Below are 25,149 nucleotides of genomic sequence, written 5' to 3'. Positions count from 1 at the left end.
TTGCGAAGGTTATAAAGAGCAGTTACGATGCAAGCAATAGTTAAAGTTTTTACTTTGAGATCGGTGTCTGCTCATCACCTTGTAGGATGTGCTTGCGCCCCCTTCCCCTCCCTCTTAGCTCGTTCTATCATGTCCAAAGCAGGGTGTGCTAGGCGAGCATCTTTTTATCACAGTTGCTGCATCTGATCCTTCCCTGGCTCCGGTGCTGCTGTTAGTGTTTGTTTAAGACAGGCAGATGGTTGGTGGGCGTGGTGGTGCACGCTTTCAATCCCAGCACTCGGGAGGCAGAGGCAGGCGGATCAATGTTAGTGGTCTACAAAGTGAGTCCTGGACAGCCAAGGCTACACAGAGAAACCCTGTCTTGAACCTCCTGCACCCCGCCAAAAGACAGGCGGGTGTCTGAGCTTTACACTGTAGACTACAGGACGCACAAACTTTTCACTGTTGCACCTACGTGGTGGTACACGCCTTTAATCCCAGCACTCAGGAGGCAGAGGCAGGCGGATCGCTGTAAGTTCAAGGCCAGCCTGGTCTACAAAGGGAGTCCAGGACACCCAAGGCTACACAGAGAAACCTTGTCTCAAAAAACAAAAAACAAAACAAAACAAAACAAAAACAACAACAACAAAAAACCCAAGAAGTCCAGGAGCTTTAAGAAAACTGCAAGCCACAGCCACTTACAGGACAATTGGTTCTTAAACTGCAAGCTGTGAGGGACGTGGTTAGTCCCCAGCTTAAAGCCAGTTGTGTTGCTGATGGCTTCATGCCATTAGTAGTGTTTTCCAGGCTGTTCTTTTGCATTTTCATGAAAGATATTGTTTGCATACAAAGCCAGATGGTCTCTAAGATGGGCAGAATCAGTCAGGCTGATAGGACCAAGAAACCTGTGTAACTCATAAGCCTGTTACCCAGTACATTATCACGTCACGTTAGCGGAACCTTTCTTGCAGGTGGACAAGTTACTCCTGAATCTAGGCCGTACGTGTCAAGATCACTTTAGAAACTTAAACATGAGTCATTTTTTCCTGAAAACACGTCCTGGAGTTGGGACTCTGAACTGTCTTTCATTTGCAATTTCAGTGGCCTCAGAGCACGGCATGTTGTAGTTGCCTATTGGTCAATTCATATTGCCAAGTGCATTCTTAAGATGTGCACTCCTTTGAATGGATCGTGTATGTTCTTGCCCCACACCCCCGCGGTTGTTTCAGAAAGTCAAATTGTCTCTGTCATTAAAGGAGAAAATAGAATGTGAGCTCCAGACCAGTAGGGTCTCCTCAAGCCCTTTAATTCCATAATGTCCTTGATCTGGTGGAGCGGCTTGGTAAATCTCTTCACGATTTCCATGACCAAGCCATCTGCCTGCATTAAAATAAATCAAATCTGCTTACTCCTCACTGTCTAACAAATATTCTATAAACTGATGATGATGAAGTGCGTGAACACAAAAATAATTTGCACTCTTCAGCATTCCCTCCCGAGCTCTCCGCCCAGATCCTCTTCTGCAGCGGAAGTTGGCAGACCGCCTTTCTCCGACTGCAGTGGAGGGTACTGGTGCCTTTTCCCAGCTCTTTTATTTCCCAACTGTGGCACATGGACTAATTCAGATTTCTCATGTCTGAGCTTTGCAAACCCTTTACTTATCATTCCACTTCAAACACATCAAGAAAAAAAAAATCACATTTGACATATATGCTGTGTGTGTGTGTGTGTGTGTGTGTGTGTGTGTGTGTGTGTGTGTTTAAATTCCAGGTGGACTGATTTTGTGCTTGGCCCAGTTTCCCACATTACCTAGAATGTAAGGACTGTTGCTCACTGTGGCTGCATTACACACACTACATGCTGGCCTGTGTGAGATCCCATGACCTGTTTATAAGCAAAGGCCATTTATTGCTTCTCATAGCCAATAACTGAAAACCAGCGAATCCCTAAAATCTTTCTTCCCTGCAATCTTCTTGCTATTTTCAGCCAACCCTTCTCAAATGATATCGACATCCTTTTATGTTTATGGCACTTTCAGTTTTCTGGCTGGTAACTGTGCATTACTGTCACCCATCCTTTACTCTCTGCCAGGTTGCAGGTGGCAGATGTGGCTCTCTTCACCTGCCCCTCCTGTTGATAATAGTGGCGAACCCCAGAAGACTTACAGGACAATGTGGGAGGCACCGAGGCCCTGTGCTCATAGATAAGCACCAGGACGGCTTGGAATGTTAAACACACAGGCTTGTGCCTTCAAACAAGGAATACACTGACCTGTTACCCATCATCGTGCTGTCTGTGTGGCTAAGAGCACACCAGATCCCCCTCATCCCCGTACCCCACCCCTGCCCTGACTCTATTGTGACCTTGTCAGTCTATGGAACCTGTCTTGATGGAAGGTGTCGTGTGTAGTTGATCTCTAGAAGCCTCCTTTATGGAATATGTCTTTACAATTTCTACATAGTCATGTCTTACGCTTTGTTGTGTACAGGGGATTGAGTTAATTATCACCAGGAAAATCCCCTACCCCCCCCCCCCCGAATTGTACTCTGCTTTAAATGTTCCTAAAATAAAGTACTCGGGGTCAGACTCCCAAAGATGGAACCAGAACTGGCTACCGAGTTGTGTTGGACCCAGCTACCTTCTTGCCTCTCATGGATCTTTACTCTGTTGGTCGTAGTGTTTCACAGAGACCCACAGGATAAGTTTTTATTTCTGGGGGGGGGGTGGCACATGGGTGGGCGCGCACGTGCCTGCGCACACACACACATGCACAGTGTGTTTCAGTGCTTGAATATCATTTGATGTCCTTTATGACTCTGCACTGTTTCCTGTTAACACGGGTTGTCCCTCTAGCTTTGTCTCTATAGTGTACACATCTTTCTGTAATTCACCATTTAACAGACTAAAAGTTTAAACATCATAAACTTAATAGATTCACAAAAAGACCTGACAAAAATATAAGAACATTATAAGAACTCCCAGGAAACTGATAAGAGAGGGACACCTGTAAAAACGTCACAGTTGACAATGAGGGGCAAGGCATAGGTGTGGGGCCCACTGCTTCTGTTGGTGCCATATTGCAGTCTAGCAATGTGAAGGCTTCATTCTTGGTGCAGACCTAAGTTTTCATCTCTTCTCACTTCCTGCTCAGGGGATACCCACGGACATCTCCGGTACTGCGCATCTCTTTTTGGTAATGCCCGTCTTCGCTCTGTATCTGAGAACCACTGCAGTGCGCCTCTCTTTGGATTTGTGCTTTGCTGTAGACTCTCACTATGTAGCCCAGGCTGGCCTTGCACACATGCAAGCTGCCTCTGTTTCCATCTCCCAAGTGCTGAGATGACAGGATTGCAGTGTCATGATGTCTGTCACCTTCTATTGGAAACCATTCTGAGAAATATGTCTGCTCACTATGTGTGTCTCGTGCTCATGAAGGCCAGAGGAAGGAATCAGATTCCCTGGAACCAGAGTTACAGTTGTGAGCTGCGTGTGAGTGGTGTGTAAATTGAACCTGATTCCTCTGGAAGAGCAGCCAGTGCTCTTAACTGCTGAGCTGACTCTCTAGCCACAGGCCTGGCCTTGACACTGGGGTTCTGAACTCAAGTTTTTGTGCTTGGATCTCAAGCAATTTACTGAGTGAATCATTTCCCCCAAGGTTTGATGGTTAATCTTTGTTGTCAACTTGTTTGGATTGAGAAATACCTAAGGAGATCAGCAAAGCTTACTTCCGGATATGTCTGAGGACATTTCCAGGGGGAACTAAGGGAAGAGAATGCAGCACAACTGGGGCGGTCCTGCCCACTAGGCTGCAGGTCACTTGGAATAAAAAGGGGAAAAGAAGGAAGCCTGGGAGCACAGTGTCTTCCTTCCACCCCTGCCCTACTTGCTGGGGTGTCCTAGCCACCACGAGGTGAATAGCTGTATCACTCATTTGCTGTCACCATGTTCAGCCTCAGCCTAGGCACAGGGCAGTGGAGCCAGCTTGGTCCAGACCGAGACCTCTGGAAACATCAACTCAAACCTTTATTTTCAGTAAGTGTTTTCTAAAGATGATTGTCACAGCAACAAAAAGTAACTGGCGCAATCAGTGACCATCGTTTCTACTGTACAGAGTGGTGCCAAGCCAAAGCCACATTTTAGTGCCTTCTTACGAAGAACCAAGTGTTTCGGAGTCACCTTTCAGAGTCTAGACTAAAGAGAAAGCTAAGCTTTATTTATTTATTTATTTTTCCTGCCACAGTGCTGAGATCAGCAATATCGAGGCACAGTTTCGTCACGTCCTTTTTTTTTCTAGTGATAAAATTAACTTGCCATTTGGCAGCGAGGCAGCCACAGCCCTTCATTAGTATTTGTATTGGATATTAGTGTGCAACACACAGCCTGTGGTCTGGGCACCGGATCTCTACAGAACCGCCCCATGGCTTGTTCTGCCTGAAGTTCAAGTGTTCAGGGATCAGCAAGTGGCCAAGAGCCTCTGGTGGCTTGTTTGGGGCTGTCTTGGTTATGTGGTCCCTCCTGGATGCTGGCCCCACTCAGCTTGCCCAAGTCCAATCCCTGTACCTTGCTGTACACCTTCCACTCCCTGGGCTTTCCCTGCCTTGCTACATACACTCTGGCATGCGTGGCTTGGCAAGTTATGCTATACAGACACAGGTCATGTCTTGTTTTAGTAGGTACTGCTTGCCGGTATTCCAAAGTGGTTGCACAAATGTTTGCATCCACCCTGTGATTGCTAGGTACTGTCTGTCGGTCTGGGCCATTTCACCTCACATGTTCTGATGGGACATAATCTATTCACCCCACCTGAATAGTTCCATGGGGTTGGAACTAACCCCCGGGCCTTGGTGGGCTAGCCTGTGCTACCACCATGCTTACCGTGGCCACTTTCTCCATGAATATCTTCCTTGTTTGGAGCTGAGGTTTTCTACCTTACTATCTTATTTTTCTAACCGTATAGCGCTTTCTTGTCAATTGATCAATTTAGTTGTACATAGCATTTTACATATTAAGCCCTTTGTATCCTAATACCACCGGTGTTTGTTTGTTTTATGTAGGGAATTTTAATTTGTAGTTCAAAGATAGCTTTCAGAAAGTGCACAGAAAAAATTTGGCCAACTTAGTGTTAGATTGATTTTACATTTTCCCTTTTTATAAGAGAGTTGCCTCATCAGCTTTTAAAGTTTGTTTGTTCTTCAGTTTTCCACCACAGTCAAAAACCCACCCTACATATGCTGCTGTGGTTTATACAGCACGAGTTAATGTGGGCTTTAGGTACTTAACATATGTGTCCCTATAGTTAGAACTGTCACCGCAGTTATAATTTGCAGACTTATGCGACTCAGGAAAGAAGTCCTGTAGAATACTTGCCGTTAGGATCAAGGAAGGAAACAGAAGTGTAAATACACCACAGCTAAAACATCAGGTATAAGATGATAAAGCCGGATACTCAGCCTTGTGTGCTTCCCCCCCCCCCCCCCCCCCCCCCCGGCGTGGTCTTTATCAGAGGCAGCGAGGCACTGCCTTTTTGCTTCTTATGCGCTCCGCAGATCTTAGAATTAACAACAACCTCCCCTCTCCGGAGAGTTTATTATCCTCTAGGCTCCTGGGGATGAAAAAGGTGTAGGGTTCAGCCTTCCAGGGACAGCGACCCAGCTCAATCTGATGCAATTTATGGCCTGACTGGTTTGCATGGAGTGCCTGCTCAGGACACACATCCTTGCTCTGTCCGTGCATTCCACCCACAGACGGGGGATTTGGTTGGCTCTTGGGTCCTACAAGCTAAAGCTGTCCACTTACAGTGTGTGTGTAATGGCAAGAAGGGAGCGGCCAGAAACAAGCAGAGTCTGAGGCTGTGCTGCATTCCTCACGACCCACCTATGCATGCAAGAGACTTCTGGGCTGATGGGGTTGTAGCCTCAGACTGTGAGAACAGTGTGCTAGCATAGACATGGAAATGTGCTCCTCACTGAGAACATTGAGTCTGAGATCTTCATGCTGGAAGATTCGATGCTTCCTGCTTCTTAACTCAGAGACAACCATCTTTCTGTGTCCCTGGGTGATGGGAGGGGCAGGTCTTGTCATGATGGGTCCAGTAATGATCTACTCATGTCTTAAGAGCCTACCTCTGTATACCACCACCTTGGGGATTCCGTTCCAACAGTTGGCTTCTGAGGGGGCACGGACATTTAGTCTATAGTGGTCACAGAAGAAGGTCTAGGACCACAGAACGAGGCTGGGAACCTGTACATGGCCCATCACACTTTCGAGCCCCTCACAGGATACGTTCTACTTACCATCTCTCTGTGAAGGAGGGCCTTGCCAGGATCTTTGGGCAGAGGCAGGTGGTGAACCAGAGAACCTCATGTGGATAGGAGAGCTGACCCTTTCCTCCCCTGGCCTGAGGTGGCTTGAGTAGCACTCTCATTCATTAACACACACACACACACACACACACACACACACACACACACACACACACACATATACACACACACACACACACACACACACACACACACACACTTTTTGTTTTTAGTAAAGCAGAGAAGAGGGAGGAAATCTTAAAGACAGAGTATTTATCTGAACCTTCCAACAGCAAGATGGACATGTTTGTCCACAGAAGCTGTTTGTGTTGGCTCAGCCTGAGATGATCAGATTACACGGACCTTAGTTAACCGCCTGGTTGCAGCTGCTCATTCAGAATGGGTGTAGATGCTTATGGCGGGGGGGGGGGGGGGGGCCGGGATGATGGCTGTTCTTGGTTGTCAACTTGACTATGTCTGGAGTTGGTTAAAACCCTCACATGGGTCACACCAGTGAGGGAGTTTTTTTGTTTTGTTTTGTTTTTAGAGGGACGATCCACTTCTAATCTGGATCTTTAAGGTGGTAAGACACACCTTTAATCCAGATCTTTTGAGGTTGGAAGACTTGTTTCTAACCTGGGCCATGCCTTCTGCTGGAAGCCTCTATAAGGACAGGAAGCAGGGAGCTTTTGCTCTGTGCCTGTTTGCTTTCACTTGCTAGCAAGTTACTTCCTTCATTGGTGTTAGAGCCCATTTCTTTGAGGTTTCGGTATTTAATGAAGATCGAGACATCCAGCCTCATGGGATGAACAACTACTAGATTCTTAGACCGTCCATTCATAGACAGCCGTTGGTGGACTAGTTGGTCCATGGCCTATAAGCCATTCTAATAAATCCCATATATATATGTATATATGTATGTATGTATGTATGTATGTGTACCTCCACTTAACAATCTATATCTATAATCTATATCATCTATTTATATTTATTTATATATTCATCCTATATGTTCTGTTACTCTAGAGAACCCTGACTAATCGGGGGCCAGGATGAGAAGTGGCCGAGGAAGATCAGGTCAGTTTGAGGGACAAGAAGACTCTGCTTTCTATGTGCGTATCTCTGAACAGAGGAGTGGAGTTGACGTATTACCCTCCTCTCCATACAGTTTATTTAGATGCACAGCCAGTCCCATGGAATCTAGAGTCTTCATCTAGCCAGATGCACCAAATCTTGAGCCCTGTCCTAGTTTTTCACTTAAGCCGATATGCCAAGACGACCACAAGCGTGTAGCAATTACACGAGGGGTACTAACGCTGCTTTACCAAATCTCAGTAGATGATCTTTTCTTTCGAGAAAAAGCCTCTTTATTTTCTTGATCACTTGGAGTGTTTTCTTCTAATACTTAGATTTTGGCAGGCTCTTTCTGATGCCAAGGTGCCCACAGTGAACTGAATGTGGGTACACAGCTTGGGACCCTGAAGCTGAATGGGCTCTGGGGTGCATGTGCCGAAGGGTGGCCCCCCGAGTTATCCTCCATCCAGTGCCAGCCCAGAGAGGCCTCAGTTCTGCTGCCACCACCACTTCTCCGAGTCTCTCTCTCTCTCTCTCTCTCTCTCTCTCTCTCTCTCTCTCTCTCTCTCTCTCTCACACACACACACACACACACACACACGCCCTCTGGTTTTGGTCTTAACGTTTCTAGTCTGGGTGTCAAATATGGGGTGCCTCCGCAATGCCATGCACTACCACACGCTTTCATATGTGTTTATGCATTAGTTCTGAAGATAAGCCTGTGAGGTGTGTGGAGAAGTGGCTGGTGCGTTGCAGAGCCGGGTGAACGTCAGTCCCTGGAGTTAAGTGCCCTTGGGGAGTACGTAAGACACCGCAGGAAGAGGCAAGCACTGTGCCAGGCTCAGATGTCAGTAAGTGCATTAGATTTTGCCTCTTTAGCTCTGGCCTTCACAGTAGTTTTGTTTTCATTCTAGGGCCTGACTCTTGAAGAATGTGGGAAATATTTCTAAGACTAGTGACTGGTCCTACAAAGGCTTCCAGAACCTTAACAACGAAAATGTGTTAAACCCTAAGCACAGGGAAACTCGAAACACCAAACTGTCCAGGAAGAGTGAGTCTCACGTGGCTCCGCACTTGTCCCTCGTGAGGCTGCACTCTCCCCCACCTCTGTCTCCACATCACTGGTCCTTACTAAGTAGTTTGGATTTACCCATTGGGGGACTCAGCTCTGCCAACCAGAGAGTTCCTTTTCAAAAATCATTATCAAATAGGAATGCTAGAAGACTCATGTTGTCAAAGTCATGTAGCATGTAGGGAGCATGTTAAAAATTGCCACGTATGTTTTGGGGTCAATAGCAGGAAAGAAGCATAGAGCTTATTTATCTGTCTTCACTGAGCTTATAGCTTTACAGAAGAGGGGAGTGATTTGTGAGTGTGTGATAGATTCTAGCCCTCCCATATGCATTATTTAATTACTTTCCAGCATATCCTGGCCTTATTTTCATTTTACAAATGAATATGTTGACCAAAAAGGTCAAATAGGGTCACATAGCTGAATTTAATTTTTATTTAGTGTCATAAATTTAAAAAATTTTAAACTCATTTTCTGGCTTGATGAACAGTAATACTACCTCATCTTGAAATCTTTCCTCTTTCTTTTCCTCTTCCTCCTCCTCCTTCTTTTATTCCTTGGATTTGAAAGCAATATTGTTGCTTCAGTGCCCTTCTGGGATGTCGCTTGATGCCCAAAGCAGTCTCCCTGGACTTAGTGTGCGTGCCTGCGCGCTCTCCTTCCCTCCCCCCTTCCTTCCCTCCCTCCTTCCCTCCCTCCTTCCCTCCCTCTCTCTCTGTTCTCATCAGTTTACTGTTACTTACAACTGGTTGTTTGTGTAGCACTCTTTTCTCAGCCACTCCTTAGGAAATGCTCATTCCATAAACAGTAGGTGGCATGTGCATAGTGTGTAATTGAATAGATGACTTAGATAATTGTGTGGATAACTTAGATGTGTCGCTAGAGCATGTGGGGAGTTGACAGAGTGTTCCAGGGTCTGAGCGAGACTTACATCAGCTCAGAGGAGCCTGAGTACACCAGACCAGACAGAAGAGAGCGGGAACCAGTGTCAGAAGTGGTCAGTGGGAAGCAGCGCTGCTCATCAGATTTGGACGGCGTGTTTATTATTCTGCTCTTTCAGAACTACCCCTAATGGTATCTCTTTTCTTTGTTTCCTCAAAATTAATTATCTTTTGGTAGCTATGGTAACTCATTTGAAGCTCTGTTATGCATATGATCTGTACACATTGAACTATTTGCTTCGGCGTCCTAAACATTTTCCTTCTTATACAATAATCTATTACAGTGTTCCCTTCCTTCTGTTGGAAATTGGCTTTTCCCTTTAGACTTATAAGGACAATTTTATAGAGAATCCAGAGTGACAGAGTGGCTAATAAATTATGGGAAGTGCCCACCATCTTTGTCAGTAGTTTTTGTGCCATGTTTTGCTCGTATAGACATTTTCCCGGTAGTTCTCACTTTAAGGACCTTTCAACACTTGGCACGTACAGGCTTGGTTTGCTGAGGAGCTCTGGGGCCCTGTGCTCTCACTCTGGCTTACACACCTCCCTTCCTTCTTTGCCCCTGGTGCCTCTTATCTGGCCCTGGTCTATCTAGTCCTACCTCTTTCGTGTGTGCCTCTTCTTTTCCTGCATTGCTTTCTAACCTGCCACCAACTTCTCAGCTCAGCTCCCTGCCTGGTCTGGCCTCTGGTTTTTGCCAACCAACCCCCGTTTTTTGGGAAAAGTTTTGAGCCTGAACTTCGGCTCTGTGAGATAGACCAGATGGTTGCACGTTGTCTTTTTTTTTTTTTTTCTTCTTCTTCTGTGGTCAGGGTAATGTTTAACGCCTGAGTCTTCCTTTTGTGAAAAGGGGAACAGATAACCCCTGTCTACCAAGTGACTGGATTAGATGGCGAAACGGACCTGCAACTCCTGGTACACAGTGGATTTCCCACTGTTTCTACAGCACCGTATTGGGACTGGCTTTTTCTTTTTTAAAGGACTATTTAAAACTTTCAATCATATGTATTTCTGTGTGTATGTGTACGGGTATATGCGTGTGGATAAAGCGCTTGTAGAAGCCAGAGGATGTTGTTAAATGCCAGGATCTGGGGGTAGGCCCCGGGACCTCAGCACAGGTCCTTGTAGGAGCAGCATGTAGTCTGAAACACTGACCCACCTCTCCAGCCCCGCTCTTCCTTCTTAATACTCCTTAGTCACTCTCTAAATATTTTCTTAGTGCCTGTTTTATATTAGACTTTGTTCTAGGTATTGGAGATACATACTGGAGGCAAAATAGACAAGAGAACAAAGAAGAAGAGGAGGAGGAGGAGGAAGAGAAACCTCCAACATCTAAGGCACTAAAAGACTAAGATGACACTAAAAGATCCATTTCAAATCACTCCTTAAAATATTCATTTGGTACAGATACAAGTATATTAAGACTAGTATGTCAGAAAAAGCTGTGTATTTAAATGCCCTTAAGGTAACCATGCTTTTAAAGTGCTTTGTACCCCTGTGGGATGCTCGCTCATGTCTTCCAGGTACATCATAGTGACTTGGTCATGTTGGTCCCAGAGTCCGCACCAGACACCCTGGCTAGCTATGTTAAATAAGCTGGAGTTTATCCAAGCAGTTGTCATTGTTTCTGGCTAAATGACTCCTTTATTGCACAGAGCACTAACAGGAACCTTCATTGCTTTGCTATCATTCAGCATCGCTTGCTCCAGAGTCTGGCACAGGGAGACTATGCAGAAAAGGCTTGTGGGCCCAGAAAAATGTTCATTTCTCAGATGGTGTTTTTACACTTCTAGGAAAGCTGTTGATAAAGTGAAATTGTGCTTAGGTTATAGTAATAATAATAATAGTATAATAATAATGCAGCTAAGCAATGCTTCTGGTCCCTTTCTTTATTGTTTTAACCTCTTAAAGAGTGAAGCATGGTATTTACCCGGGTCTTTCTGTAGTTTTACCTCACAATGATATTACATAAGAGAAATGTACATACAGCACAAACAAGCACAAATGCACTTCAGCATTTGCGACAGGTTTATTTAAGCTCAGTGTGTGTGTGTGTGTGTGTGTGTGGGCCCATCATGTCCCAGATATAATCCACACTGGAGACCCCTGCCCTCAGCTGCTTTTCAGCTTCTGTCACGTCCTCACAGTCCAGACTGGCGAAGATGACACAGAGAAGAGACTCCAGTTTCACTTCAGGATCTGCAGCAGCTGGAGAGAACGTCAAACAGATGGGCTTTTCCACCCTGATTATCCTGACTTCCTAAATTTAGAAATACATGCTTTTAAAAAAAATGTAAATTACCCAAGGGGGTGGCGTCGCACATGCCAGGCTGTGCTAACGAGTGCAAATAGATGTCATCCGCTCTGCTCCCACAGCTCCAACTCTCTCTTGTTTCTTTTAAGTTTGTTTTATTTTATCACTGCTTTCCCTTCGTAAGCTGCGCTGTCAAGTCTCCGTTCATGCGCTGATTGCCGGTTTGAGATGTTCAGATGTGTATGTAGGGTTTTATATTTATTTATTTATTTATTTTGGAGACAGAGTTATAGACGAGATAGATCACTGATGTTCACTGTGGTCAAGGGTGGCCTTGAACTCTTGGTCCTTTGCCTCCTCGAGTGCAGGGATGATAGGTGCTACCACAGCTGGCATGTATACAGTATCTTAAACTAAACTAACGTGTGCTCTATCTTTTTAAGGGCTTGGAAGTCCTTCACACTAGTGAACTAGGCCAGGAGACGAAGGCTAAGAGGAAGGCTAAGAACCTTCCACTGTCTTGCTTTTGCTACAAACTAGCAGGATGGGTTTAGGCAGGACACGTCCTCTGCTGTGTGGCTGGACTGGATTCAGTAGTCTCTAAGGAACCTTCCTCTGAGTTATCAGGGCCCCTCTCTCTAAAAAGCCTATTTGCAAGTTATTTTGAAGACTATCATGTCTCTAGAATATAGCCCAGTCCCCAGTGTCACGTAGATGTTTTAATATTGTCAAAAGAATAAACAGTATATATCTTATGTTTCCCTATAGGAAAACTCATTGAGAAAACTGTCTGGAAACTAAATGTTTTAAGGCCACTTTGTTCCCATTAGAATATACTAGGCTATATCTTCTGTAGTTGTTGAAGGGGCCAAACAATGGTCCAGAGGCATGGAAGGCATGAACAAACAATTGAGGTTTAGAAGTATATATCACCCTCCACTAGAGTGGAAATTATATGGAAGAATCCATTCATTCATTCATTCATTCATTCATTCATTCGAGACAAGAGTCTTGTAATATGGCCCAGACTGGTCTGATACTGTGCAGTCCAGGCTGAATTTTAAGTTTTTGATTCTCCTACTTTAGCCTTGATTGTCAGGATTATAGGCATGTGCCACCGGGTGTGTGTAGGAATCAGATCTTATATGAAATGCGTGTTTATAGAGTCAGTCTCATTCTAAAGTCCCAACAGAAAAATTTCAAAAAAAAAAAAAAATCAAAGGAAATGAATTGAGGAGCGATGGGTCTAGAAGCTTTATCTTGGAGGGAGAGTGGAAAGACTGGACATTCAGGAAGCAGAAGGGTGGTGGGGAGGGAGGGAGGGGACATTGCCCGGGCCAGCCAAACACAGAAGCAGAGACTAGCCTGCGAAGTGGCATGAGCCTTTTCCACATGGAGGGAGGTGGGATGGAGGGGAGCTGAGGCCAGAGGCCGGGGGGGGGGGGGCAGGCGGTAGATGTTTAGGTCTTACCTCATGTGCAGGGAGAAGGCCTGTGAGTTTTACACACAGGACTAACTTGCTCAGAACTGCTTTTAGCCACTTGCCTGTAGCAGCTGTGTGGAGGATGGATTTGCAGCGGGCTAGGATACAGTGAAGAGTCCGCTGGGATACTACAAGATCATGTGAGATTCCTAGTTGGCAGAAGAAACCGAGTCTGCCAGATTCTCAAAAAACCTACTAAAACCTTGGAGTCATCACTGTTTCAAAGCCAAAATACAAGGTAAAGTGTGCATGAAAGAGCTGTAAAGAGAATGCTTGCTTCAGCAGCACATATAATAAAATTGGAGCAATTCAGAGATCAGCACGGCCTCTGCACAGGGATGACACACAGATTGGTGAAATGCTCCATAGTTTTTATTCAGATGAAGGTGATAAAACACAAAATAGAGAAAATGGAAAAAAAAAAAAGAAAAAAGAAAAAGGAAACAGTGAGAAGGAACAAGATAGTGACGTTATTGAGGATATTAACTCAGAAGAAAAGGAGAATGCAGTGGTCGAGGACATCACTGACACGTGTGAAGGAAGAGACCTTGGTACCGGAAGAAGAAAGTGGAGCAGGGAATTTGAAGGAAGTCATTAGCACAGCCGCAGCAGCTGCTGGCGCCTCAGCTGCTCCCAAACGCAAGCACCTGGCTGCTGTGGAAGAGAGAAAGATGAAATCCCTGGTAGCTCTCTTGCTTGAAGCACAGATGAAGGAACTAAAGAGAAACTTCGAAGTTTTGAAGAGCTGGAAACCACTGTGGACAAAGAGAAAGAGGCTGTAGGATAACGGAGGCAGCAATCGCCTAATACCAGAACCTTCCACACACAGCAGCCAATGCCCAGAACCCTTAGCAGGCACACCGGTACCCAGCAGGACCTGGTCTGGCCAGGGCACCCTGGCATGATGCCTCATTAGCAGCCACCTCCCCAGCCCTCTGAGGCACCATCAGATGCTCTCACGCTGTTCCTCCAGCCAGGCCAGATACCAGGTCCTAGTTCCATGATGCCTCATACCCATCCTACTGGGAACAGCCCTGCCTGACCTGTTATACATGCCCGGAAACATCTGAGGACCCCAGGTACGCAGCAGCAGCAGCAGCAGCAGTTTCCATTTGGAGATTGGGAGGGGTCCCTCGACGTCCTGCTCCAGGCCCACAAGCCTCAGCAACTATTATGGAAGTTACACGGAGCCTCCACACCCACCACCAGCTGAAATGGGAATGGCAAGACTTGTGTCTCGGCTTCCTCGCTTTTCTCTCAGGATTATTCTTCTCACAGACCCACGCATGAGCCCTGTGCCTCCCCACTCCCTGATACTGTTGGGGCCTTGGCTGATACCCAGTGTGAAGCCTATGGCAACTAGTGTGCTCTGACCATTTGGGAAATAACCAAGTCAGGCGAATGAAGCAGTGCCGGACGGGAGCGGAACATGGGGGCTCGTCAGCAGCCCCCCCATACCTTCGCTAGGCTGTGCAGAGTGTGCTAAGGGCACAAGGACCCCACGGCTCCAGAGTGGTATGCGTTAAGGTTTGAGGTGCTCACACTAGGAATATGCTCCAGAGGAGGGGCCACAGAAATACCTTGATTTGAGCCAGTATGTATCGCTGCGGATGGGCTATTTAATAGTTCTTGGTTTTGTCAGCTTGTTCTGCCTCCCTCTGTCCTTCCATAAGGAGCGAATGGGTGTTCAGGGCAGAGCTTTGCTTTAAGCGTCATCTTCATTATTGAGAATGCAAGGTAGAACGTCTTATGGCTATCTTTTCCTGTGTGTTTTCAGTCTTTACATAGGAGAGGGCATAGGGAGGCGTCTGTAACCTTAGAACTTTCCCCCTTAATGCTAGAACGCAAAAATCCACAGTTGAGATTTACCTTCATTTGCCTCTAGCCAGGTGGCACTGGTCCCCATCAGAGTCCTGGGTTTCTGGAGCTAAGGAGACGCTCCTTTCTTGTGTGCGCTCTGGACTCCTGGGCATGGACACGGAAATAAGCGTGCTCCTCGTGGAAGTTATGGACCCCAGCGCCTTCTGATGGTGGCCTGGTCTCCCCCACTTCCACAGGTATAGGTATTTTTAAGATGCTGGTAACCTACTGAACTCGAGTCCAGCGCAGCCCTTTCTGTGCCTGTTACTGGGTTTCATTCCTGTAATAACGCCCGTTCAGTTCTGGGTACTGTGTGGGCTTTGTACAGAGGTGTTTCTCAGTGTGGGTTGGGTTTCTTTTTCTTTTGTTGTTTTGTTTAGTTTTTAAATGAGGGGTTCTGAGATTTTGGGAGAAAATAAAAGTGGTTTAATCACCCCCCCCTTTTCATTGAATAAATGAAACACTATGAAAACAATTGTAAAGAGAGGATTTCCATCTTAGAATAGGGGGCACACAAGAAGGAAAGGAGGTGTAAGATTTGATGGCGTTTCAATTATTAGGTGAGGAATGTTAAAAACTGTGGTGTGTTTGTTCCTGGGGACCCACACTTGAACACTGGTTCAAGTGTTAAGGAGCAGACCAGATCTCAGAATCTAGACTGATGCAAAGACCAGACGTTCACATTGCTATCATTAGGTGGTACCCACCTGGGCAGAAACTGAGTGATGCTATCTTTTCATAGGGCAAGGAGGATGTGAGTTATAAATACATCGAGTGAAGTCTGTGAAAATCATAGTTTGAAATCTGGTGAAAGGTTTGGAAAGCACAATGCATAGTTGTGAGAACAGCAGACCCCAGACATTTCTCTATTCCTGAGTTTGTTTGGATGAGTCTGCCACCTTTTCTGTTTGTCAGATTCTCTGGCCATTCCTTCTCCTCTGGGCTTTTTATCCTCAGTTGCATGAGTGTCCCTTGTCTATCTTATACTACTGGGAATGGGCAGACCTTGTCCCGATGGCCTGGGAGGAGGAAAGGCCATCTTTGCTTGTCTTCCCCTCCCCTCCCCTCCCCTCCCCTCCGTTCCTCCCCCCTCCCCTCCCCTCCCCTGCCCTCCCCTGCCCTGCCCTCTCCTCCCCTCCCCTGCCCTCCCTAATAGTCATGTGAAGCTGGCAGTGCTTATCAACAACTGTATCTTCTCACCCATCTAAATCATCCTTTCAGCATAACTTTAGCATAGAAATACAACATGTTTTATTTTTAAATCCTGATCCATAAGTAATAGCCTTTGTCCTCACCACAACAGTTTCATGTAAAATGGTGATTTTAAAGTGGTTATCTTTGATGCATTAGCTGATTTACATGCTGGGCCTAAGTCACTAGCCAGGCCAAAATACGCTGTGTGTTTCTGTGTCTTTCCTGTCCTCCACTTGGTGTCCCTGATTGCCAAGCAGGCATCTGAGATTGAATTCCCCTGTGCCAACTCAGAGTCTTTAAGTACCATGTACTTGGTTTAGAAGTTTGACAAACACATGTTCCTGAATTACCATGCGCACTGATGCACAATGCTGCTGTCTACAGAACACTATTAGGTTCTCCCAGGCAGAACTTCTTTTTTTTTTTTTTTCTTGTCAACTGCAGTGTAAGACAGGCAATTATCCTAATTTTAGAAATAAAGACAGAGGGGCTCAGTGGTGTGATTAAGCTGTTCCTTGGTTGACAGGACTGTGGGAACTCGGATGAGAACCCAGGTGGGTCTGCTTATAAAGTCACTAACTGTGCCTTACATAAAGGACCCTTAAGTGGTCACTGACAAGGTTCTGCCCCTGTCGCTCCACCCCTACCCCTACCCCCACCTCCAATTAACTTCATTGAGGTTCAGTCTGAGTTGAAACATTTTAAAACTATGTAATGAGAACGTTTTTGTAATGGCTGGATATGTCCAACAAGTCACTATTTCGGTAAAGATACAGGACATTTTTATTTGTGCTTGAGATCACCTATAAGAGGCTTAAGAAGATGCTGGTCTACTTGTTGTTGAGACTGTGCGTTAGTTTGGTTTGATAGACTTGTTAAGGTGGAGCCCTATAACACACACATTTTAACCTCGTATCTTTCACTTGTCATAATACAATTTTAAAAATAGCTGTTATTAACTCTTAACTTTTTTTCCTCTTTTAAAGATTGATTTTATGTGTAGGAATGTTTTGCCTCCATGTATGTATATGTACGAATGCATGCCTGACCCATGAGGTGAGAAGAGGGCATGGAATCCCCTGAAACTGGCACTATGAATGGTTATGAACCACCATGTGGTGCTAGGAACTGAACCTGGGTCTTCTATAAGGCCAACATGAGCTCTTAACCACTGAGTGTCTCTCCATCCTGGGTCATAATGATCTTGAAATTCATTTGAATGTGTCAATAGTTTGGTTTTTGTTGGGGAGAAAAACCTCTTTGTGGATACACTTTGTTTTCCCATTCTTCTTCTGGGGAGCATTTGAGTTGTTTCTGGCTTGGGGAGTACCATGAAGAGATAGCGGTGGACACATTTCACTCTTTTACTTTTTGGGGGTTGGTAAGTAAATGTTTATTAGTGAAATGGTTGGTTTTTACATTTCTTGGAAGCATCCAAACGGTTTTTCAAAGTAATTGCACTATTTTCTTTCGTCCAAATAGCTTGCTTGTTTTTTTCCCCTCTATTTTTTAAAGCCTCTTTGTTTTCTTACTATGGAGTAAATGTTCTTAACTTTGAAAAGTTCCCCATTTCTATTATTCTATCTTGAAATTGATTTTCCTTCCTTTATTTTTTATTCTGCTTTGGAGCTTATTCAATGAACTTTAAATTGCAGACATTTAAAATTTCTAGTCTTTCATTTTATTTCTTATAATAGCTTCTATTTTTTTTTAAATGAAGGCTTCCTGTCTTTTCGTTTATTATAAATGCCCGTTTTCTTTGTTGAATGTAATTGCAATAGATAATTTAAAATCCATGTCAGATAGTTCCCGCATCTGACTCATCTTGAGATTGGCATCTGTGAAAGGTAACTTGATGTGTCTAGTTGCCTGGGCCTTGGGATGCCTAAGGAGCTGGTTAAATATCATTTTGGGTGTGCCTGTGAGGTATTTCTCCGTGAGATTAGCACCTAAACTCAATGGCTGTGGAAGGGCCTGACCTGTGTAGGTGAGCAACATAAGGTTGAGGGCCTGAAGAGAACAGAGAGAGAGAGAGAAGGGCTAGAATGAAAAGACGGAAGGATCTGGGTTGTAAGTCTTCTAGCCTTTGTGCTTCACATATATATATATTTTTTTCAAGGTTTCCCATGTCTCCAGCTCATAGTGCATTGTAATGTGGCTTCTCTGCCTCCAAGAGTCATATATACCACAGTACCTTGTTTTGTCTGTCTACAAAAGTGTTTGCAGGGAGAGAGAGGAAAGAGAGGAGAGAACAGAGGAGAGAAGGTGATCAGAGGGAGTATAAGAGACAGACAGACAGTCTACTATAGCATCTATCAATTGTCTTTTTTTTTTAAATCAAAAATTTCAGTCTTTTTTTTAATGTGGTGCAATTTAAAATCATGTCATCATTTTATTGAATCAAGTGGTTTATTGGAGTCTGGTATCTGCTCTCTGGCCCCATGATGTGCTGGTTATTATTACTTGTTCAGTAAACAGCCACTTCATTTGGTCAGGCAGCCCGCAAACTCTGTCATGCCTGAGGTGGGTGGTGGGTCAGACCTCATGTCAGGCTGCCCTAAGTCTTCCCTGTACATCTGTGGTTCACTGTTCAGTGAGAGACTTGGTCAGTATTTCCATGAAACCGTGGGTTCCACTTTGCCACCCTCTTCTCTCATGGGCTCCTCCCGTAGTCTCTAGTTCTCCCGTCTGTTAGATGACAGGTGTTCTTGGATCATAGCTTCCACATGCAGTGGTTATGTTAGGTGGTGAGGCCTTGGTGTAGGTCACACTAATTTTGGTCTGTTCCTGTGCTTTAGGTATATATGCTCAAGTATCTTCCATAAAACCACGTGGGATTTCTGTATAAAATTTGACATTCTCCTCAGTCATCTCCAAGGTTTTCCCTCATTCTCTGTTGGCTCTGGCTCCTTGGGTTGCTTCCTTTGCTTTTTAGACATAATCGTGATGATAGTTTTTTTTTTCCTTAAACTGGGAACTTAGCTGCTGAGAGCCATCAACACCATGAAGTCATCGTTAGGACAAAGCTACAAACACTTGCAATTGGCGTAGACCAGACACTCAAGCAGTTTGCACTTTGCACCCACCCTCCGGAGGGCGAGTCTTGTAACTATTCTACCAGTTCAGTGGCAATCAATTCTAGAAATGTCCTCAGAGACACAGCCATAGCGGCTTCTCCACTCATCCGGGTGCTCCTCAGTACGGTCAAGCGGGCACATAAGGTTCACTACAAAGCGGCTCCTGACTTTTCTCACTTCTCTTTCTTGTGTTTGTTTTTTGTTTTGTTTTTGGTGACTTGTAAGCAACACTGCAATGGGGAGGCAGCTGTGGAAATACATCTGGGTGTCTGTGACCTCATGAATACTGTTTTTGTTAGAAGGGTCCTTCTTATCCATGGTGCATCCTTTGCCCCCTGTGGTGGCTGTCCTAGATCTGAAGTAGGGCCCACGAAGAAGAGAGGTGTGAGGGTGCTGCCCATAGGATGACTCTCTCTACACACCTTTCTTCCTGTGCTTGAGTTTCATCCCTTCTCTTCTTTTCCTTTATTTGCTCACGGGTACCGCTCTTCTCCTTTGGCTTAATTTGGCCAGATATGTACCATCACATCAAAGCGCTATGCTCTGTGGCATGGCTTGACTTTTCATGCTTAATTTGTAATCTGGGTATCATGTAATTGAAGGTAGAAATCCAGCCTGTGGTAGTGCTGTCACTTTCTCAGGTTGTGTGGTAATTGTAAATAGCATAGAAACCCGTGCCGAGCGAAGCAAAAAGCCCCCTACTGGAAAGGCCTGGAGAAAAAGCAAAATAATCTTCAATCTATGAATAATCTTCATGTTTAGTAATACGGGTTTTACAAAGGAATTTGGCTATGTGGGAAATGAGAAAGCATGATAAAACATTTTGGATCTTGTGCCTTAAGATTGCTGGTTGGCCTCTGGAATTTATGGTCTAGAAGGCTGCACACTGGAGCAAATGGATTAAGTAGCTTATAGTTTGTATCCACAGATGGCATAGTTAGGGTTCCAAGGAGGAGCGAGAGTGTGCACGTGTGTGTTCATGTATTCAGAGAAGTTAATTATCAGGAATTGGCCCCTGTGACTGGGGAGAGGGGAGCAAAGCCTGCAGAGCTGACATCCTAGGCTAGATCCAGACCAAAGCCACCATTGAACCAGAAGCTGCTGCTGTCCAGCTTAGAGCATCAGGCAGGATTTGCTCTTGCTCAGTCAATCTGATTGGATAAGGCCTTCCCCCACATGGAAAGCAATTCCCCTTCCTCATTCAGCTATTTTAAATGCTAATCTTGTCCCAAAACACCTCCATGGAAACATCCGGTATAATGCTTGACCATACGTGAGCATTCCTTATAGCCCATTGAGGAGACATTTAAGATGAACCCTAACAAGCAAACATGTTTATTTCTAAAAGAAGTTTGCCCTAACTCAGAAATTCTTAAGGTCCTGGGATGCTTAAAGTGTCACTGATGTCTCTTTAGGGGAGAGGTGAATGTGTATCCTAGAATCCCCCCCCCCCCCCCCCCGGATCTAGTCCTTGTGCTGTAGTGAGGAAGGGGGAATATTTTTCCTGGAAAGCCTTCACAGTAGAACTCTTATCAGAGGTTTTAGTATTCCTGAGCACAAGGCCACATTCTCAAGCCAGCTGCAGTGGGGTTTGGGCGCTGTTGTCATATTTACATCGACCTCCACTGCAGATTGCCAGCGTGGCTTTCCTTTCTCCTTTGTGGGGTGCTTGAGGTCCTGAAATAATCTTGAAGTTTATTGCTTTAAATTTTTTTCTTTTAAACCAAGAATTGCCTATCCTCATGGAAGGAAGGTCACTGGGGTGTCAGCCTACCCTGATTCATTGTTTACACTGGTCAAATTTGTTTCTCTGGTTCTCAGATCATTGTTCATAACAATGTAGGTAGGATAGGCTCCTCTTGACTCAGGGATTGGGAAGGGTGAAGTAATCCCAATAGTGCTATTTTAAGTAACGGGTTTAAAAATCAACTGTACATTTGCTGATGGAGAGGAGGTGGTGGCAGTGGATTTTGAGTTTTGAATTTGCGCAGCCTGGGTGGAAAAAGGACTGTTGTGCACTGACTGAAAACTGTGAACCACAAATCAAAATCAGCCCTTCCTGCAGTAAGTTGTTTGTGTGAGGTTACATTGTCTCAGAAGCAAAAAGTCTCCTAAGGCACATGCAGACTGAAACTTGGTGTTGTAGTCAAGCCTTGGAAAATAAATGAAAGGCCCAAGTAATTACTCAGTGGTTGAAAGTCTCCTTTTCTTGTTTTACATGTGTGCCATGGACAGACCTCAGACCTCCCTCTCTAGGCAAACTCTTTTCCACTGAGCTATATACATGCTCAGCCCAAAAGTCTCATATTTTGTGCTTATTTTAACATTGTACAAATTGAGCCATCTGGAGAGATGGGTCAGTGGTTGAGAGTACTCATGCGCTTGGCAGAGGACTGGAGTTGGGCTCCCAGCACCCATGTTAGGCAGCCCACAACCATCTGCCTGTAACTCCAGCTCCCGGTCAGCTGATCCCTACTTATACATACGTAAATTAACTCTTTAAGAAACTGAGACTTTATTCCTAAGTACAATAATAAAAGACACTTCAAATTGATGTTATTGACTAGCACAGTAATAGAGTAGATGGTGCCAGGCATGGTGGCACACTCAGGGAGGTAGAGGCAAGTCGATCTCAAGGAGTTCGAGGTCAGCCTGGTCTACAAAGTGAGTCCAGGACAGCTAAGGCTACACAGAGAAATCCTGTCTCGAAAAAACAAAAACAGAAAGTGAAACAAAAGAGAAAAAGAAAAGAAACAGAGTAGATGATATTATTCATTGTCAATAGGCGGTCTATTTGCTGTTATGCATTTTTCTTGTCTTCTCTTGGATTTTAAGTATTAGAGATATTCTGTTTCAAGGTATGAGAAATTTGACCAGTAACGTGATACTGTCAGCTGGGTAAAAATCTTGAGCTAAACTTGTAGAATGTAATGTTTATATCCTTTTTTTTATTCTTTGAAAATTTTATGCATGTATACAATGTACTTTGGTTATACCCACCCCTACTCCCTCCCTCCATCTCCCCCCCACACCCCTGCAGTACACCTCTTTCCAGCTTTTCTCTCTCCCTTTCTCACTTTACATATCCTGAGTCTAGTTCATGCTGCCTACATGTACATGGGTGAAGAGTCATCCACTAGTGAATGGGCAGTCTACCAGTAGCCACCCACCAAACAGAAACGACCCTCCTTCTCCCAGGCACCATCAGTTGCCAATATATCCTCAGAGGTGTGATCCCAGGATCCCCTCCCTCTCCATCCTGTAAGTTTTAACTGGCTTGATCTGGTGCAGGTCTTACCCGTGCAACCATAGCTGTTTTGAGCTCATGGGTACAGCAGCCAGGCCATATCCAAAGGACTACGCGGTACAGCATGCCTTCTCGTCCTCTGGTACTTACATCCTTCAGCCCCTGCTAGGACAGCCTGAACCTTGGCAGGGAGGGTAGGTGTAGACAGCCTATCTGTGTGTCATGGCACTCACCAGTTGTTTATACTCAGCAGTTTTAACAGTTAGGAGTCTCCTCGTTCATCACTTCCCACTGCAATAAGGAGCTTTTCTGACCAAGGTTGGGAGCAACATGGATCTATGAATATCCATAAATATTTAGAAGGCAGTTTGGCAATAAGCCCAGTCAGCAGGCCAACATCAGTAAATTCTTCCCTTGGGCCTGTGACTTAGCCAGCCTTGGGTTTTGACCATGTTTTCCGTTGTTTTTTCTTGTTTTATGTCAACTCGACGTAAGCATTAGTTACTGAAAGGAGAGAGCCTCAGTTGGGAAAATGTCTGTACAGGCTGTAAGCAAGCCTGGGGGACATTTTCTTAATTTGTTATTGATGTTGGAGGGCCCAGCCCATTGTGGGTGGTACACCCCTGGGCTGGTGGTCCTGGGTTCTATAAGGAAGCTGATTGAACAAGTTATGGGGAGCAAGTCAGTAATCAGCCTTCCTCCATGGACTCTGCATCAGCTCATCCCTCCAGATAGTCCCATCTGATTTGAGTGTCTGCCTTGGTTTCACTCATTAGAATGAGACTTAGGTATGTAAGCCAAGTAAAGCTTTTCCTGTGAGGCTGAATTTGGGCATGATGTTTCATCATAACAATAGTAACCCCTAACTAAGATACAATACTAGATATAAATTCCTTCTTGTAGAGAGGAGATTGTGCTTCAAATTCAATCAAGAGAATAGTTGGTTACTCCTGTAAACGGTTTTGCCATTCCTGTTCCAGTGGGTACATGTGTATATATACTTTTATGGTAGGGAGGTATTAAAGCATGCAGAGTAAAAATATTGATGTCTTTTGTCACCAAACACCTCCGTAGCGTCTTCCTGTAATATGAAAACTAGACATCCAGCTGGTATAGAATTTTCTAGTGAGGTCAGGATCAATTTCTTTATGTCTTGGCAACCAAAATAAGTGGCGTCTTCAGCAATAGGGTATTACCATTAGTTATGGTGGCAACAAAGAGCATTGGCAAAACCTGCGCTGTCTCGGGGGCTTTTAGGCCTACCCTGACCAATGTCTTGTAAGAGGTAACCTGTGCCTGGCACTAAGATGGTTACTTAATAACCCTTGCCTTCTAGAAGTAGCATAATTATTTATGTTTCTTGACTTATAGGTCAACAATTCTAATGCTTGTTGTGTATGATCAATGGTCCTCATTATAAATGATAAGTCATGTTAATATGTTGGGATCATCATTGGGCCATTGTTTCTGATTATTAGGATAATAATCCAAATGTGTACATTGTAAACAGATTCACCTCTTGCTTTGTAACTATCATCCATGCTCTCTTACTGTGGGTAGAGGTTCTTTTCTCTGCTTAAAAGGAACTATTTATATAGTTGTTTTACATACTGACTTCATACCTAGGTACCATCACCAGTTTGTGGAAATTGAAGAGTGTGTATAGAGTAGTTAAGAAATCCTAACAGTGGAAAAAGTTAAGGAAGAAAAAAAGATGTGGTATTGAATATTAGAATCTTTGACTCTTATAATCTGTCTTTGGAAAAGTAACTTTTGCTTATGAGCAATACCCTGAGAACATTGGACATTTGTCACAATACTTTATAATAAATGTTTTGTACAGTACTCTTAGGAGGTCACAGTAAATTTCAGTTTTATTATTGCTTGAACATCCTTATGGTAGCCATATCATAGGACAACTTAGGGGGAAAAGGAGAATAAAGGTGATTTTTTTGCATTCATTGTACTATGAATTTCCCTGCTGTATTTGTGAGAATCCAGGCATCAGATGTGCCATATGAGATTCAGGTAAGGCTTGGGACTAGTGAGGAATTCATAGGTGAGGGCATCCAGGAGTGGTCAGCCAAGCACAAGTTCTGAAAAGTAGTTTGAAGAAAATGGCCAAATGACAGGCTTTGCCACCATGTTATTCCTGGTGAAGATCCCGCCATAGAGGCAGCCTCGGTTGGTGGCTTATGCTACCCTTCAAATGACCTAAGCCTACACCAGAGCTGCAGGCTTGCATATCAGAGTGACACTTTAATCGTTTCCAAGAAGTTGAGCCTTCTTCCGGCAAGTTAACTTAGTTCATGATTACCTGAAATAAACTTAATCCCATTGTCCTTGCATGACACACCTCATGGCTGTCCTGATGCTGTAAAGCCAACTGTCAGTGTGGTCCGGGCCAGTGCTGCTCGGAGCCTACTTTGATGTCATAGCCACAGTTCTCCTAGTAGGTCCCCAACCAAAGTTTGTCCTCTTGCCCATGCTTGATTCCTTCTTGTCCATTCCTTTAAAATCATTTATTGTCTACAGAGTATTTGGCGCTGGGTTCCCGGAAGTGCATAATACAAGATAACTCCTTGGTGTTTAGACTTTAAATCAGGGAGTCCACCGAAAGGGTTTTACAGTTTTAAAAGATTAATCTAGCATGAAGAGTAAGTTAG

General features: G+C 44.6%; 1 protein-coding gene and 1 long non-coding RNA gene across 4 annotated transcripts in view; one reads left to right on the top strand and one right to left on the bottom strand.

Moving 5' to 3' along the window:
• The window catches only part of IGSF11 (immunoglobulin superfamily member 11), a 122,020-nt gene that overhangs the window by 10,298 nt on the left and 86,573 nt on the right, over positions 1-25,149 (top strand). The window lies entirely within an intron of this gene.
• On the bottom strand, positions 13,456-15,248 carry LOC311608699. 2 transcript variants are annotated; one of them, XR_014783086.1, is made up of 3 exons: positions 15,195-15,248; positions 14,975-15,070; positions 13,456-14,314 (listed from the first exon to the last, which is right to left on the bottom strand). It is a non-coding gene; the product is annotated as an uncharacterized lncRNA (long non-coding RNA). The 2 variants fall into 2 exon arrangements; XR_014783087.1 differs by having other exon boundaries at positions 14,975-15,242.

The sequence above is a fragment of the Acomys minous genome (genome assembly GCF_964271855.1).
Source record: "Acomys minous genome assembly, chromosome: 11".
Lineage (NCBI taxonomy): Eukaryota > Metazoa > Chordata > Mammalia > Rodentia > Muridae > Acomys > Acomys minous.
Note: the sequence above shows the minus strand (reverse complement) of the source record. Positions and strands in the feature narration are given on the sequence as shown.